Source organism: Microcebus murinus, chromosome 2 (genome assembly GCF_040939455.1).
Source record: "Microcebus murinus isolate Inina chromosome 2, M.murinus_Inina_mat1.0, whole genome shotgun sequence".
NCBI lineage: Eukaryota > Metazoa > Chordata > Mammalia > Primates > Cheirogaleidae > Microcebus > Microcebus murinus.
This window is the reverse complement of record NC_134105.1, coordinates 111,221,624-111,234,769: the sequence shown is the minus strand read 5'-3', so window position 1 is coordinate 111,234,769 and position 13,146 is coordinate 111,221,624.

The following is a 13,146-nucleotide window of genomic DNA, read 5'->3' as shown; positions in this document are numbered from 1 at the left end:
TCCAAATGAAGAAAAGAATAATATCTTCTAGGATTCAGAAGAGCCAATGAGAAATGGTAAGTGAAAGTGCCTTGTTAACTGTAAACAGTAAAACTTTCATGATAGAGTGCTCCTTTTGAGTCCAGACAACATACTCTGTATAATGGTTTACACCATAAGCTTCCTTTCTAAAACATAGTCTGTGAAATAGTGACGTTCTCATCCTACCCAAAATGATTCCACCACATAACAAGTGAGAGCTTTCTATATGTCAGACTATGACCTAAATACCTATTCACTATGTACAAAAACTCCATGAAATGGACATTATTTCTATCTTCGTTTTTCAGAGGAAACACATAAGCTGAAAGAGATTAGCTAATTTGCTTAAACAGTGAAATTAATGGCAAGGGGATTCCAGCCTAGTCCTGCCCCTCAATAACTCTCTGACCTTGGGAAATGTTCTCATCAAAAGATGATGGCATCTACCTCTTACGATTATTAGAAGCAATTAAAGGAAATAATATTCATGGAGCACCTCCTGCCACTAAGTAAATAAACAAAAAACTTTAATTTTCATTTTAATTAATTATAGAGAAAAGTAGTTTCTAGATTTTGGCTCACATCACCATTACCTGTGTAAATTTTAGAAAACTACAAAGCCCTGAGCTCCACTCCAACTAGGTCCTACCAAGTCAGAATCCATCAATTTGCATTTGAAAAAGTTTCCTTCCAGAAATCCAGAAGGGATTCTGTTGCAGTGGATTCAAACCCTGGAATTTAGAAGCTACTATTATTGGTACTTGGGGCATAGGAGGTCAGTGGGAGAGAGACCGTGAGGCTCTGGTCTTTGAGAAATGCTTTCTGGGGATGCAAGCCGGATCTACCCCTTAGAACGCATAGATGCAGACGGGTTGAGTCCGGTCAACAAAGCTCCTCCCAGTAACTAGCCACGTGGTCATGATCATTGGCTCTTATCTCACATGTGAACCAGGCACCAATCAGGAGATAAAAATCCAGCCCAGACTGCTTGATTTCCCAGGCGTGCTGCAGTTGGATTGGAACTCCTTGGGCTAGGAAAGGAAAGCATCGTGGGGGGAGAGATTTGCTATTACCGGATTGAAAGTGCTCATGGTCTTGAAAGCCCATTTCATTTTGAAACTAAGATCTGGGCAAAGTATTACAGTCTCTGCTGGCCTCAGTCCCCACGTCTAGAAAATGAAAGGCGTCAAACTGAACGATCCGGTGACTCTTCCTGCTCCAGTGTTCTATGAGTTTAAGACCTACTGATATTGACATTCAGCCTAGGTGCGTGTGTATGGTGGGATTGAGGGATTGGAGGGAGGGCAGATTCCCATCTGAAGCTACTCCCCATCAAGCTTCAGAAATGTCAGGAACCCTGGCTCCATTCCTTCAACACAATTGCCCTTTTCCCTTCCCTGGGATGCGGTTGCTCCTTCCTTTGTTTCTGCTGTGGCTTCCCATCAGGACCCCCAACCTTTTTGCCACTGAGTGCCAGTCAGCAGGGCCCCCTGCATCATCTCATCCTTACACCCCTGCTACCCATTTTCTCTCCTATATGTGTATCCTATTCAGAGCTGTGCCATGTTGTGCTTGAAACCTGACCCTCTCTTTTGTTCAGAAAATCAGCAGTGTTTCTCCTGATCCATGTATCCACGCCGGTGGTAAATTCGGGACTAATTGTCTTCCAGAGTCCTTTGGAGCTACTGAGTTTTGGAAACCCCTTCATTCTGTATTTGAAGATGTGCGTTCGTGAACATTCAAGCATCTCATCTACACAAGCAAGAGAACATCTGTTTTCCTTGCCTAACTAGTATTGATCATAGATTTTTCAGAGGCTTTATTGCTGGGTGCTCCTTGGTTTCTAATCCCAACGTGTATTACAGAGCCACCTCCTGGCAAAAAGAAAGAAAGAGAGAAAGAATGGAAGTGGTGCTTGTGGGAACAGTGGAATAGCGAACTCTGGGGCCTGGGCGGCTCTAAACCTTAACCAAGAGTCCCTAAGACTTCAAGGCAGTAGGGGATCCTTCTCGGTGAAGTTTTAGAGTTCCTTTAAAATAGCAGCAAATATTACAGTCATAAGTGAAAAAAGGTCCTGTTAGGATGGATGATTTGGTTCTTAGTGACATGGGAACTCGAGAAATCACCACTGGCTCTATTCCCCAAGGTCAAAGAAACTATATTATCTTTTAACTCCAAATCCAGAAACTGTCACCTGCTGCACTTCTAGGACCAAAATACAACTTTTCACTCAAAATAACACACCACTATGCCTGATACAGAATTGTGAATTGGAGGCATAATTGTGCAATTAGCAAAACTAGAAAGGGGAGATATATACCTACTTTTAAAAGAATAGCAACGTATATAGAGAGCACTGGACTAGGAGTCCACACATGTGCACTCTGGCCTTGGCTCTGCCACTGCAGAGATGAGTGAGCTTGGGCATATGCTTCCTCCTCTGAGCCTTAGTTTTCTTATACTAATGGATGAGGTATAAAATCTATGAGATCCCCTTTGTTTTTTAAAGGGTGAATTTATGAGTAGTCAGTCCTCTTCCTCCATTTTCATGCTTTCCCCTGCTCTTCAGTTCACTACACCCACACACACACACACACACACACACACACACTCACACACACACAATCCTTCTCAACAGTGCTCAGTGGTAACAAAATCTTCCCCTCCATCAAAATGAGGCCCACATAGCCAAGAAATTTCTGGCATCCTTATCCTGCATTCTTCTAGGTAGAAGTGAATGGAAGAGATTTTCACTGAATAAATGAATTCCTGCTGTGGAATAATAATTAACTTCCCAGATCACATCAGGTCAACTCCTCCACTCTTTGAGAACTCTTTTGACAACTTAGGCTGAATACTAGACGTTTTAGCCAGAAATGGAGTGTTGCGTGGGACATATATTTGGGAAGGCAGGGGTACTCCAGGATACCCAGTGCCACATACCTGCAGAATATTAGGCTATATTTTCTGTTTAACTTCTTCACAGATAAGAGAACTGAGGTCCAGATGTAGCACACTTTCAGCCAGAGGCAGATTCAGAACCGGAGGCCGTGTTGGCTAACTCCCGAGCTTGCATTCTGCACACTCAAGTTATCACTCCGCACCTCTTCCCCTTGGTTGCCCTTCACACGGCGGTCACTGGGGTTCCAACGACACTCACACGAGCTGGAGGATGTGTCATCACTTGAGCGATGTCTCCCCTTGCCAGGAGCAAAGCAAGGGCACAGCAGAAAAGGGACACAGATGGAGCGGCCCAGAGAATCAGGTCTCCTTAGGAATAAAACTTTGAACTTCAAGGGCAAGAAAAGTGTCGTTTTAACTTTTAAACTCCCCCCTCCATTGTTTTCAGACGCAGCACCTGACACAGAGCAGATGCAATGAGCACAAGCTGGTGGGGTAAAGTGGGAATGGCAGCTTCATGTTGTCCCTGAGGGCCAATGTAGAGCAAAACCAACTCCTTAGTTTCTCCAAGAGAATAGCAGGGGGTAGAGCAGAGTTTTCTTGACCATCATCTATTAAAGTCACTCAGTCCCCCTCATGTCCTTATTTCCCAACTTACCCCCTGTGACACGATCACCACTCCCTTCTGATTATCCCCAACTCCTCTGCCTCCCGCTGCCTCTACTGTAAGTACCTGGTGCATTGCACCTGCACCTAACCCTGAATGCACATAAACACACAGTACACATGTGTGTGTATGTGTGCTTCTCTTTAATTTAGCATCATCAATTTGGTGTCAAACAACACTATCAGACAATTCTGCTGCTACCCAAGTAAATTCACTTATTCCTTTTCTAAAAGGATTATTTCACACCTCTTTTCTCCAACCCTCTTTCTGTTCCAACCTTATTTTCAGCATATGACTGCATCTTTCCTTCTAGGGAACCTGGACACAAACAGATGATTACTACCCCACCCCCCTATGAACCAACCCGCCAGCCCACCTGTCCACACCCTCACTTCCCCTGACCACAGACAAGGGTCCCTGCTGTACGTCTTGAAGTCCATTCTTTCTCCCTTGTTCAAATACATCCCCCACTCTGAAAATAACTCCATTTGTTCTTGCACCACCCATTTCCTCCTCTCTACTGGGTCATTACCATCAGGGTACAGACCTTAACATCATAATACCATCTTTCTGAGGAGGAAAGAAAAAGACAAAACAAAAAACTCCCCTTGAACCTGATTGATTCCCTGACAGCTGTCATCTCATCTCTTTGTTCCCATTCATAGCAAAATGCCTCAAAATAGCTGTATATAGTCACTGCCTCTACTTCCTCCCATTCCATTCCTTTCTCAAACCACTTCCACTGGGCTTTGGCCCCACCTCTGAACTCTGAAAAAGAGCTCGTTAAGGTCACCGATAACTTCCATCTTGCCAGAATCCGATAGGCAGCTCACTGTGCTCATCTCTTTTAAATCCTGCCAGCATTTAACTCAGTTGATCACACCCTCCTTCTTATAACACCTTCTTCTCTAGGCATCCGGGATATGGCATCCACCCAGTTGTCTCGCTGCCTTCTCTTCAATCCCTTAACCAGTATATTTTTCACTGCAATATCTTTAAATATTGTAGCACTCCAAGGATCTGTCCTTGGTCATCCACTGCTCTTTCTCCTCGCATGATCTTTCTGGGTGCTGTGAATACTATATACACACTCAGGACTCCCAAAACTGTGTCTGCAGCCTGTCCTCTCTACTCAAGTTGTAAATCCAAGTGCTTATCTAGCATCTCATTTTGAATGACTAATAGGTATCCCAGGCCAAAACAGAGCCCATTTTCCTTTCACATTCTGTAAGTCTGAGCCTCAGACTTCCCCACTTTAGTAAGCGACATCATCCACTCCGTTAGTTAGGCAGAAAGTCAGATCTTTATCCTCACTTGCTCTTTTCCCGTCATGCTCCGCGTTTGCTACTTCAGTAAACCATGTCAAAAACATTTCCAGAATATATCCCGGACCCAGCCACCTCCTACCACTTTCCATGTAACAACTTTATTCCAGAGTGAGTGAATGAATGAGTAATGTGATGGTACCTACAGAGAAAAGGGTGTTCGGTATAAAATTTTTCACTGCTCCTGTGGTGCAATGTCAGGTCAGCATGAAGAGGGAGCTTATGAGATGTGGGCTGTGATGCCCACTCGCATCCCGGAAGAGGGGTCATGCTGCTGCCATAACTCATTGGGCCTTTTGGCTGAAAGCAAATTAAAAATTGAGTCCAGGCAGGTTTACAAAGAAGTTTTTCAGAATTTTAGAACCGTGTTCCATTTAACCCTCTCTGTTTTTATGTACTACAGATATCTGGCTTCTTTCAAGGATTAACTTCCTTTCCTGGCATTTAGTTAAGACAGCATAGTGACATTTCTGCTTACAGACAACTTGAAGTTACAGGGAATAGATCTATCCTCCCCCTTTAAACAAACAAACAAACAAACAAACAAAATAACGTACAAGATATATGAAACAACAATTTTCAAAGTATTGGATATCATGCAACAAGAGACAGGAAGTAAACCGAGTGTGCCCTGTGATTATGCCTACCTGCTGATAAGGAATCCTAGTAACCTTTTCCAATAACAATAATCAACATTTACATAGCATCTACTATGTGCCTAGCACTGCTCTATGTACTTTATACATACATTAGCTCAATAAACCTTCAGAACAACCATTCGAGTTAAGTATGCTATTATTGTCCTCATTTTCCAGAAGAGAAAACTAAGACAAAAGTGTTTCAAAGTTTACTCAAAGTTCCACAACTATTACATGATAGAACCAGGCTTGCACCTAGACAGTCCGCATCCAGACTCTGTGCTCATAGCTGCTATCCTAAAAACCTACTTCAGTAAGATTTCTTAAGTGTGTAGCAGAGGTTGGGGGTGGGCAGAGCTGAGAAGGGCGTTGGGAAGAAATGGAGGGAGGCAGAATTTTCAAGCCTGCAGCAATGTGAATAATTCAGAATATGGACTAACAACTAGCTCACAGGGAAGAAGGCCACGTGAGGACAGAGACAGGGAAGACAGAGACAGGGATTGAAGTTATGCTGCCCCAAGCTAAGAAATGCTAGGAGCTCCCAGGAGCTGAAAAATGGAATAAGAACTCATCCCTAGAGTCTTCCGGGGGGAGCATGGTCCTCTTGATTTTTTACTTCCAGCCTTCAGAACTGGGAGAGAATAAATTTCTGTTTGTGGCAATTACTAAATTTGTGGTCATTTGTTACAGCAATGCTAGAAAACTAATATATGCATCTTGGTTTTCAATGTCTGAACCTTAATCCACTTTGCCTGAAGGCTTCTCAAGCCATCTATCTCTGGGTGACCCAGAATGGACCACATTGTCTGGCACTGTGTTTTTTTAATATTCAAAAGCCATGCAGCATCATGTGGACCTGCACAGTCAGTGAGTTTTCAGAGCTTTGTACAGAGGCCAGAGGAAGAACATAATCTTGTGAACAAGAACTTTGATGTGACTAATAGTTGACCTTGGCGATTGGATTGAGTAGTTTTACAATTGGCTCATTTCTCTCTATCACCATAAGGACTACATTATTAAGTATGAAAAGAGTATAAAACTCCTTGATTCCTCTCACTCTTCTTCCAAGGAGCACAGCCTTTCTCAATTCTGTGATCTTTGTTTAATACCTGACTTCAATATCTATGTTTTAATTCAATAGTTTTCAGCATAGCCAATTTCACTCTGACTTCTCATCAAGATAGCATTGTGAGAATGATTTTTCCAGACAAGTTGGAATAACAGGGACTGGATTTACCCTCCCCTTGAAACAAATAAAATACCGTACACAATATATGAACAGATATGATACAACAATGGATAAGGAAACCTCAGAGTCAGGAATCAAATAAATTAAACCCTATGATTTCCCCAGATTATTGCCTGGAAAAAGTATCCAAGCCAAAGCACAGGGAGAGGGAATGTAGATAGATGCAGCAGTCTCTCTGAGTTGAGAAAATGGAGCTGGAAGTACAGTTAGGCTCAGACAGCTATAATTCCCAGTGTAGAGTACTAACGAAAAGAGACCTATTCAGAGACAGAATACCTGCAATCTGCAGAGTCCCCTTTAAATGCTTAGCTTAGTAGTGATCACCAGCTATGTTTCAGGAAAGTAACAGGGGCCAGGGAAATAACCACCTGGAAAGATTAGAGTGAACAATTATTTAACTTTACACGGGGCCAGGAATAATGTCTGCTCCTACCAGCCAGAGTAGAAAACCTCATAGTTGATAGGCTATTGGTTAGAGTACTCAGAAGGATCTGCCTCCATAGTGGGACAAAAATTAGACTTACACTACTTTGATCCCATCTAAGAAAGCTTAAAAGGAAGATCCAAAATTGTTAAATTATTCCACAGTAATATAACCTCTTTGCAACCCAAAATTCAAGAATCCTTCTAGGAATACAAAAACACACATCACAAAAAAAAAAGTAACATTCAAAATGTCTGGCATCCAATCAAAAATTACCCGACATGTAAAGAATCAGGGAAATATGACCCATAATAAAGAAAAAAAAATCATCCATCTAAACTGACCAAGAAATGACAAAGATTATATAATAAATAGACAAGTCATTAAAACAATTATTATAACTGTTTGCATATGTTCAAGAAACTGGAGGAAAGATTGAAATTTTAAGCTAACACATGGAATATAGTAAAAAGAAAAAAATTAAAAGATACAAATTAAGCTTTCAGAGACAAAAACTACAATATCTGAAATGGAAATTAATTGGGGAAAAATTTACATATTGCAGAAGGAAAGACTAAAGAACTTGGATATAGCAATAGAAACTATCCAAAATGAAATTCAGAGAGAAAACAGAATGGTAAAAAGATGAACAAAAGACTTCTGTTTCCAGACAAAATGAAATAAAAGGAACTGGATTTATTCTTTCACCTGAAACAACCAAAGGGGGGAAAAGGACAAAATACTTGAAATAAGGAATAATGATCTAAAATGTTCTAAATTTAATGAAAAGCATAAACCCAAAGATGCAAGAAGCTCAATAAATCTGAACAACAATAAAATGAAAAAAACTACTATACCAAGTTACATCATACTTGAATTATTTAATACAATTGATGAAGAAAATATCTTAAAGGTGGACAGAGAAAATTACATGGTACATGTAATTGGGTGCTCCTGTGTTGGGTGCATATATATTTAGGATTGTTATGTCTTCTTCTTGTTGAATTGTTCCCTTTACCATTATATAATAACCTCTTAGTCTTTTTTTAATTGTTGTTGGCTTAAAGTCAACTTTATCTGATATGAGAATGGCTATACCTTTTTTTTTCCCCATCCTTTCATGTTCAATCTGTGTTCATCCTTGTGGCTTAGATGTCAATTCTTTCAATATCAATATCTTTCAATATCAATATCAATTTCAATATCAATACTCAACATAATCTCAATTAAAATCCTAGTGGGATTTTTTAGGGAAATGGATAAGTTAATTTTTTTCTTGAAAGCCAGTCAAATTTAGCAGTGGGGATTATATACTGGATAAGTTTATTTTGAAATGCATCTAGAAATGCAAAGGCACACCATATAGGGGATGGACACACTGGAAGTTCTGACTCAGGTGGGGCAAAGGAAATATATGTAACCTAAACATTTGTACCCCATAATATGCTGAAATAAAAAAAGAGTATTTCAAATAACTATGAAAAAATTGAATAAAATTGGAGAACTCATATGACCTTAATTCAATACTTATTATATGATAAAATCACATTAATCAAGACAATGTGGTATTGGTGTAAATACAGACAAATAAATGTAATAGACTAGAGATTCCAGAGATATGCTCACCCAAATATGGTCAATTGACTATATATGGTGCAAAGGCAATTCAGTTTAGAATAGATAGTATTTCCAACAAATGGTGCCATAACAATTGGATATACACATGTAAAAAAGTAAACTTTAATCTTTATTTTGTGTTACATTCAAAAATTAATTCAAGATGGATCATATGCCTAAAGGTATTACCTATAATTACAAAACTTCTAGAAGAAAACACAGTAGAAAATTTTTGTAACCTTCAGGCAAATATTTCTTTGATATGACACCAAAAGCACAATTCAGAACAAAAAATTAATCAATTCAACTTCATCACAAATTAAAACTTCTGTTCTTTAAAAAAACAATGTTAAGAAAATAAAAAGATAAAACCCAACTGGAAGAAATATTTTCAAAATGTTTATCTATCTGATAAAAAACTAGTACCCAAAATACATAAAGAAATTTTTTAATGTCATTTATTTAAAACAAAAAAACAATAATATAATTGAGAAAAAATTTGAACAGCCACTTCACTAAAGAAGATACATGGATGGTGAATGAGCACATGAAAATATATTCAACATCATCTGTGATTAGAGAAATGCAAATAAAGAACACAATAATATATTGTCTGAAACCTATTAGAATGGCTAAAATTAAAAACACTGATAATTTCATGTATTTGCCAGGATGTGGAAAAACTAGAACTCCCATACTGTGTTATGGGAATGTAAAATGATATAACTGCTTTGGAAAACTGGCAATTTCTTAAAAAGTTAAATATATATCATCTGGGAGCTCCTGTGTTGGGTGCATATATATTTAGGATTGTTATTTCTTCTTGTTGTTGAATTGTTCCTTTTACCATTATATAATAGCCTCGTAGTCTTTTTTTAATGTTTGTTGGCTTAAAGTCAATTTTATCTGATATGAGAATGGCTATACCTTTTTTTTTCATCCTTTCATGTTCAGTCTGTGTGCATACTTGTGCCTTATATGTGTTTCCTGGAGACAGAAGATAATTGGGTTGTGTTTTTTCATCCATTCAGCTAACTTATGTCTTTTGAGAGGAGCATTTAGTCCATTAATGTTAATGATAGCATTGATATATGGGATGTTGGTCTGTTCCTCATGTTGGGTAGTCCCTTATTCCTTGTTTTAATGGTGGGAATCTGTTGTGCTGATTTGTGTATAGTGCTGTTCTGAGTATTTCATACAGAGCAGGTCTGTTCATGACAAATTCCTTCAGTGTTTGCTTGTCTGGAAAGGCTTAATTTCTCCATCTACTGTGAAACTTAGTTTTGTGCGATCCAAAATTCTATGCTGGCAGTTGTCTTATTTAGGTCAATTGAAGATGGAGCCCTGATCTCTTCTAGTTTGTAAAGTTTCTAGTGAGAAGTCTGCAGTTAGTCTGATGGGTTTTCCTTTCTAGGTAATTCAGTGCTTTTATCTTACTTCTTTTTTTTTTTTTTTTTTTTGAGACAGAGTCTTGCTTCTTATAGAATTTTCTCCTTCATTTTGACTTTGGCCACATTGATTACTATGTGTCTTGGCGATGACCTATTTGATATAAATTTTCCCGGTGTTCAATGTCCATCTTGTATCGGTATGTCTGAATTTCTGGCAATACCAGGGAAGTTTTCCTCAATAATTTCCTCAAATGGGTTTTTCATTCTTTTAGTTCTTTCTTTTTTTCTCCCTCTGGGATACCTATAATTCAAATGTTACTCCATTTCACATAGTCCCATCTCTCTCTCTGAGAGATTGCTCTAACTTTTTTATACTCTTCTCTGTCTCTTTGAATGACAGGGTTATCTTGAGAGCCTCATCTTCAAGCTCTGAGATTCTTTCTTCTCCTTGGTTTACCTTGTTGTTAAAGCTTTATGCTGTGTTTTGAAATTCCCTAAATGACTCTTTCATTTCTTTAAGTTCTATTATATCATCTTTCTTGTGTTGTCTAGTTCTCTAGTGACCTTTTCATTTTTTTCATTAATTTCCTGAAAATTTTGTTGGTTTTCAACTTTCTCTTCATTTTCATTCATCTTATTTGTCATTCATATTCTGAATTTCATTTCTGTCATTTTGGCAATTTCCTTGGGGGTGGAGTCTACTACTGTAGTTCCATTGTGTTCTCTAGGGGGTATACAACTATTTTATTTTTTCATTTTGTCAGGGTTCTTTTGATGGTTTCTTCTCTTCTGGCTCCTCTTCTCTCAGCTCTGGGTTTATAATATTGCAGAGCATCTGTTCTCCTTTGCTGAGGATTCTCTCAGACCAAGTCCAGGAGTAACAACTACTCAGGCTGGGAGTCCTGAGTGAAATGTTGGACCTCAGGGAGGTTCTGCCATCCCAGTGGTAGTGATGGGAACTCAGTAGTGGGATTTGGGGGCCAGGCACAACTCTGGAGTGTCAGGGGTGGAGTTAAAGACCTAGTGGGGACCCAGTAGGTACAGGGGCAGAGACTCTGACTCAGGCACAGTGAGACCTTCTGAGCTGGGTCTGGAGATTTCAGGGCCAGAGCCACCCATATGTGGATCTGTCCAACCAGTGTGGGAACTGCTCATGCCCAGTTGCACAAGTAGGGATTGGTCTCCAAAGCCCAGGGTCTGTATAGGTGAGCCAGAGCCACTAGTCAGCCATGTAGTTCTCCCCTTACACCTGGGACCCACTGAAGCAGTAGCTTTAGGCTTCCCAAGTGGTGCCTGTCACATCTGAGGCTCCTCCTCTGTTTGGCCCAATGCCAGGGAGGAAGCACACCTGGTGCAAGATGGTGGGTGATGTGATTGAGTTGGTAGATGCTGTAATGAGCAATAGAATTGTTCTCCCTATCAGTGGTTGATGCTTGCAGGAAAGAGCCAACTGCAGAGATGTTCTTTTGTGCCTGTGAGAGGCTCTAGTCCTTTAGGTTGAGCATGTGAATGCCCCAGGCTTTGGGAGGAGCCCTGTAGTCCCCAAGGGGTTGCTTGATCTCCACCACAGCAGAGGTGGGTAGAGGAGCAAGGCAGGGTGTGGTTAGGTTATGCAAGTCTGGAAGGCTTTGCAAAGCCTCAGCAGGACTCAGAGGCTGTTTTAACAGCTGTTAGGGGGAGCCACTGGGAGGAGTGTTAGGGCTGGCTCTCCAAACCAGGAAGGCTCATTTTGAGGATGGGGCCACAATTCTCAGACAGCCCAGGAGTCTGAACACATCATGTTTGGTTGCTATGGTGCCATGGGCTGAGATCTTCCCCACTGGGGGACACTCCCTAGTTTGATGGTGCAGCTTTGAACCTCAGCAGGTCTTCAAGTTTGCTTTCCTGACTGCTAGGGAAAGCCACTTGGAGCAGGGTCAAGACAGGCTCTCTGGACCAGGAAGGCTGCTCGTGAGGAAGGGGCTGCAATTCCCCAACAGCCCAGGCACCTGAATGCACCATGCTTGGTTGCTAAGGTGCCACAGGCTGGGATCTTCCCTGCTGAAGGACCTGCCCTGGTTCAACTATGCAGCTTGTCTGTGGTGGGAACGCGTGCTTTCCCAGATCGCAGAGTCTCGGAAACCCACAGTATTCTCTTGTGAGTTCTGCCCATGTGGGCTCCCTCACCACCCGAGTTCAGCTCCCAAACCTCCCCTTTGTCTCCTAGCAACCCGCTTGAGTCCTGGGGGCACAGGCTCTGGTCTGCATGTCTGACCTGCTTGCATACATCTCCAAGAAACACCAGTGGGCAGGGAGCACCCAGATCAGGCACCCTGGGTCCACTGCAGGTCCTCACAGGGACAAATGTGGGCCCCACTCTCTGTGGAAGCCTTAGACTGGAGGATGAACCAGCTGGGGAAAGGTGGCCACATGCCAATTACTGGGCTCAACCTGCTCTCCAGGTTGCAGTGGGTGAAAGAGGGGCAGGGAAGGATAAGACTCTTAATGGAAGAAAGCCAGCTCTTCAGTCTCTTGGGTCACTCTCTTTGAAGGGGAACTTCACATAGAATGTCCAAGCTCTGGGATCATATCATACAACTTCCTCTCACAATTCTGTGGTTGCTGCAGTGTTTGGGCTTGTGGGAGTGGAAAAGCTTCCAAATAACTTGGTAGCCTGCTGATCACCGAGAAAGAGTATGGGAGAGAGAAAGGGATCCTCACCCCCTTACCCCTTCACTGGGCTCCAAGCCTCTCTGGGTTTGAGACTCACCAATATCCTTTTTTGTTTTTTTCCTTTGTTATCCTCCTTCTATGCTTTGCAATTTTCCTCCGTGAGGTCCATGGCAGGCTCTGGCACTTCTCTTTATTACCTACACCTGAGCTGTGCACCTCCCCCTCTCTCCCTTATCTGAAACCCTTCCTTCCCTCCAGAAC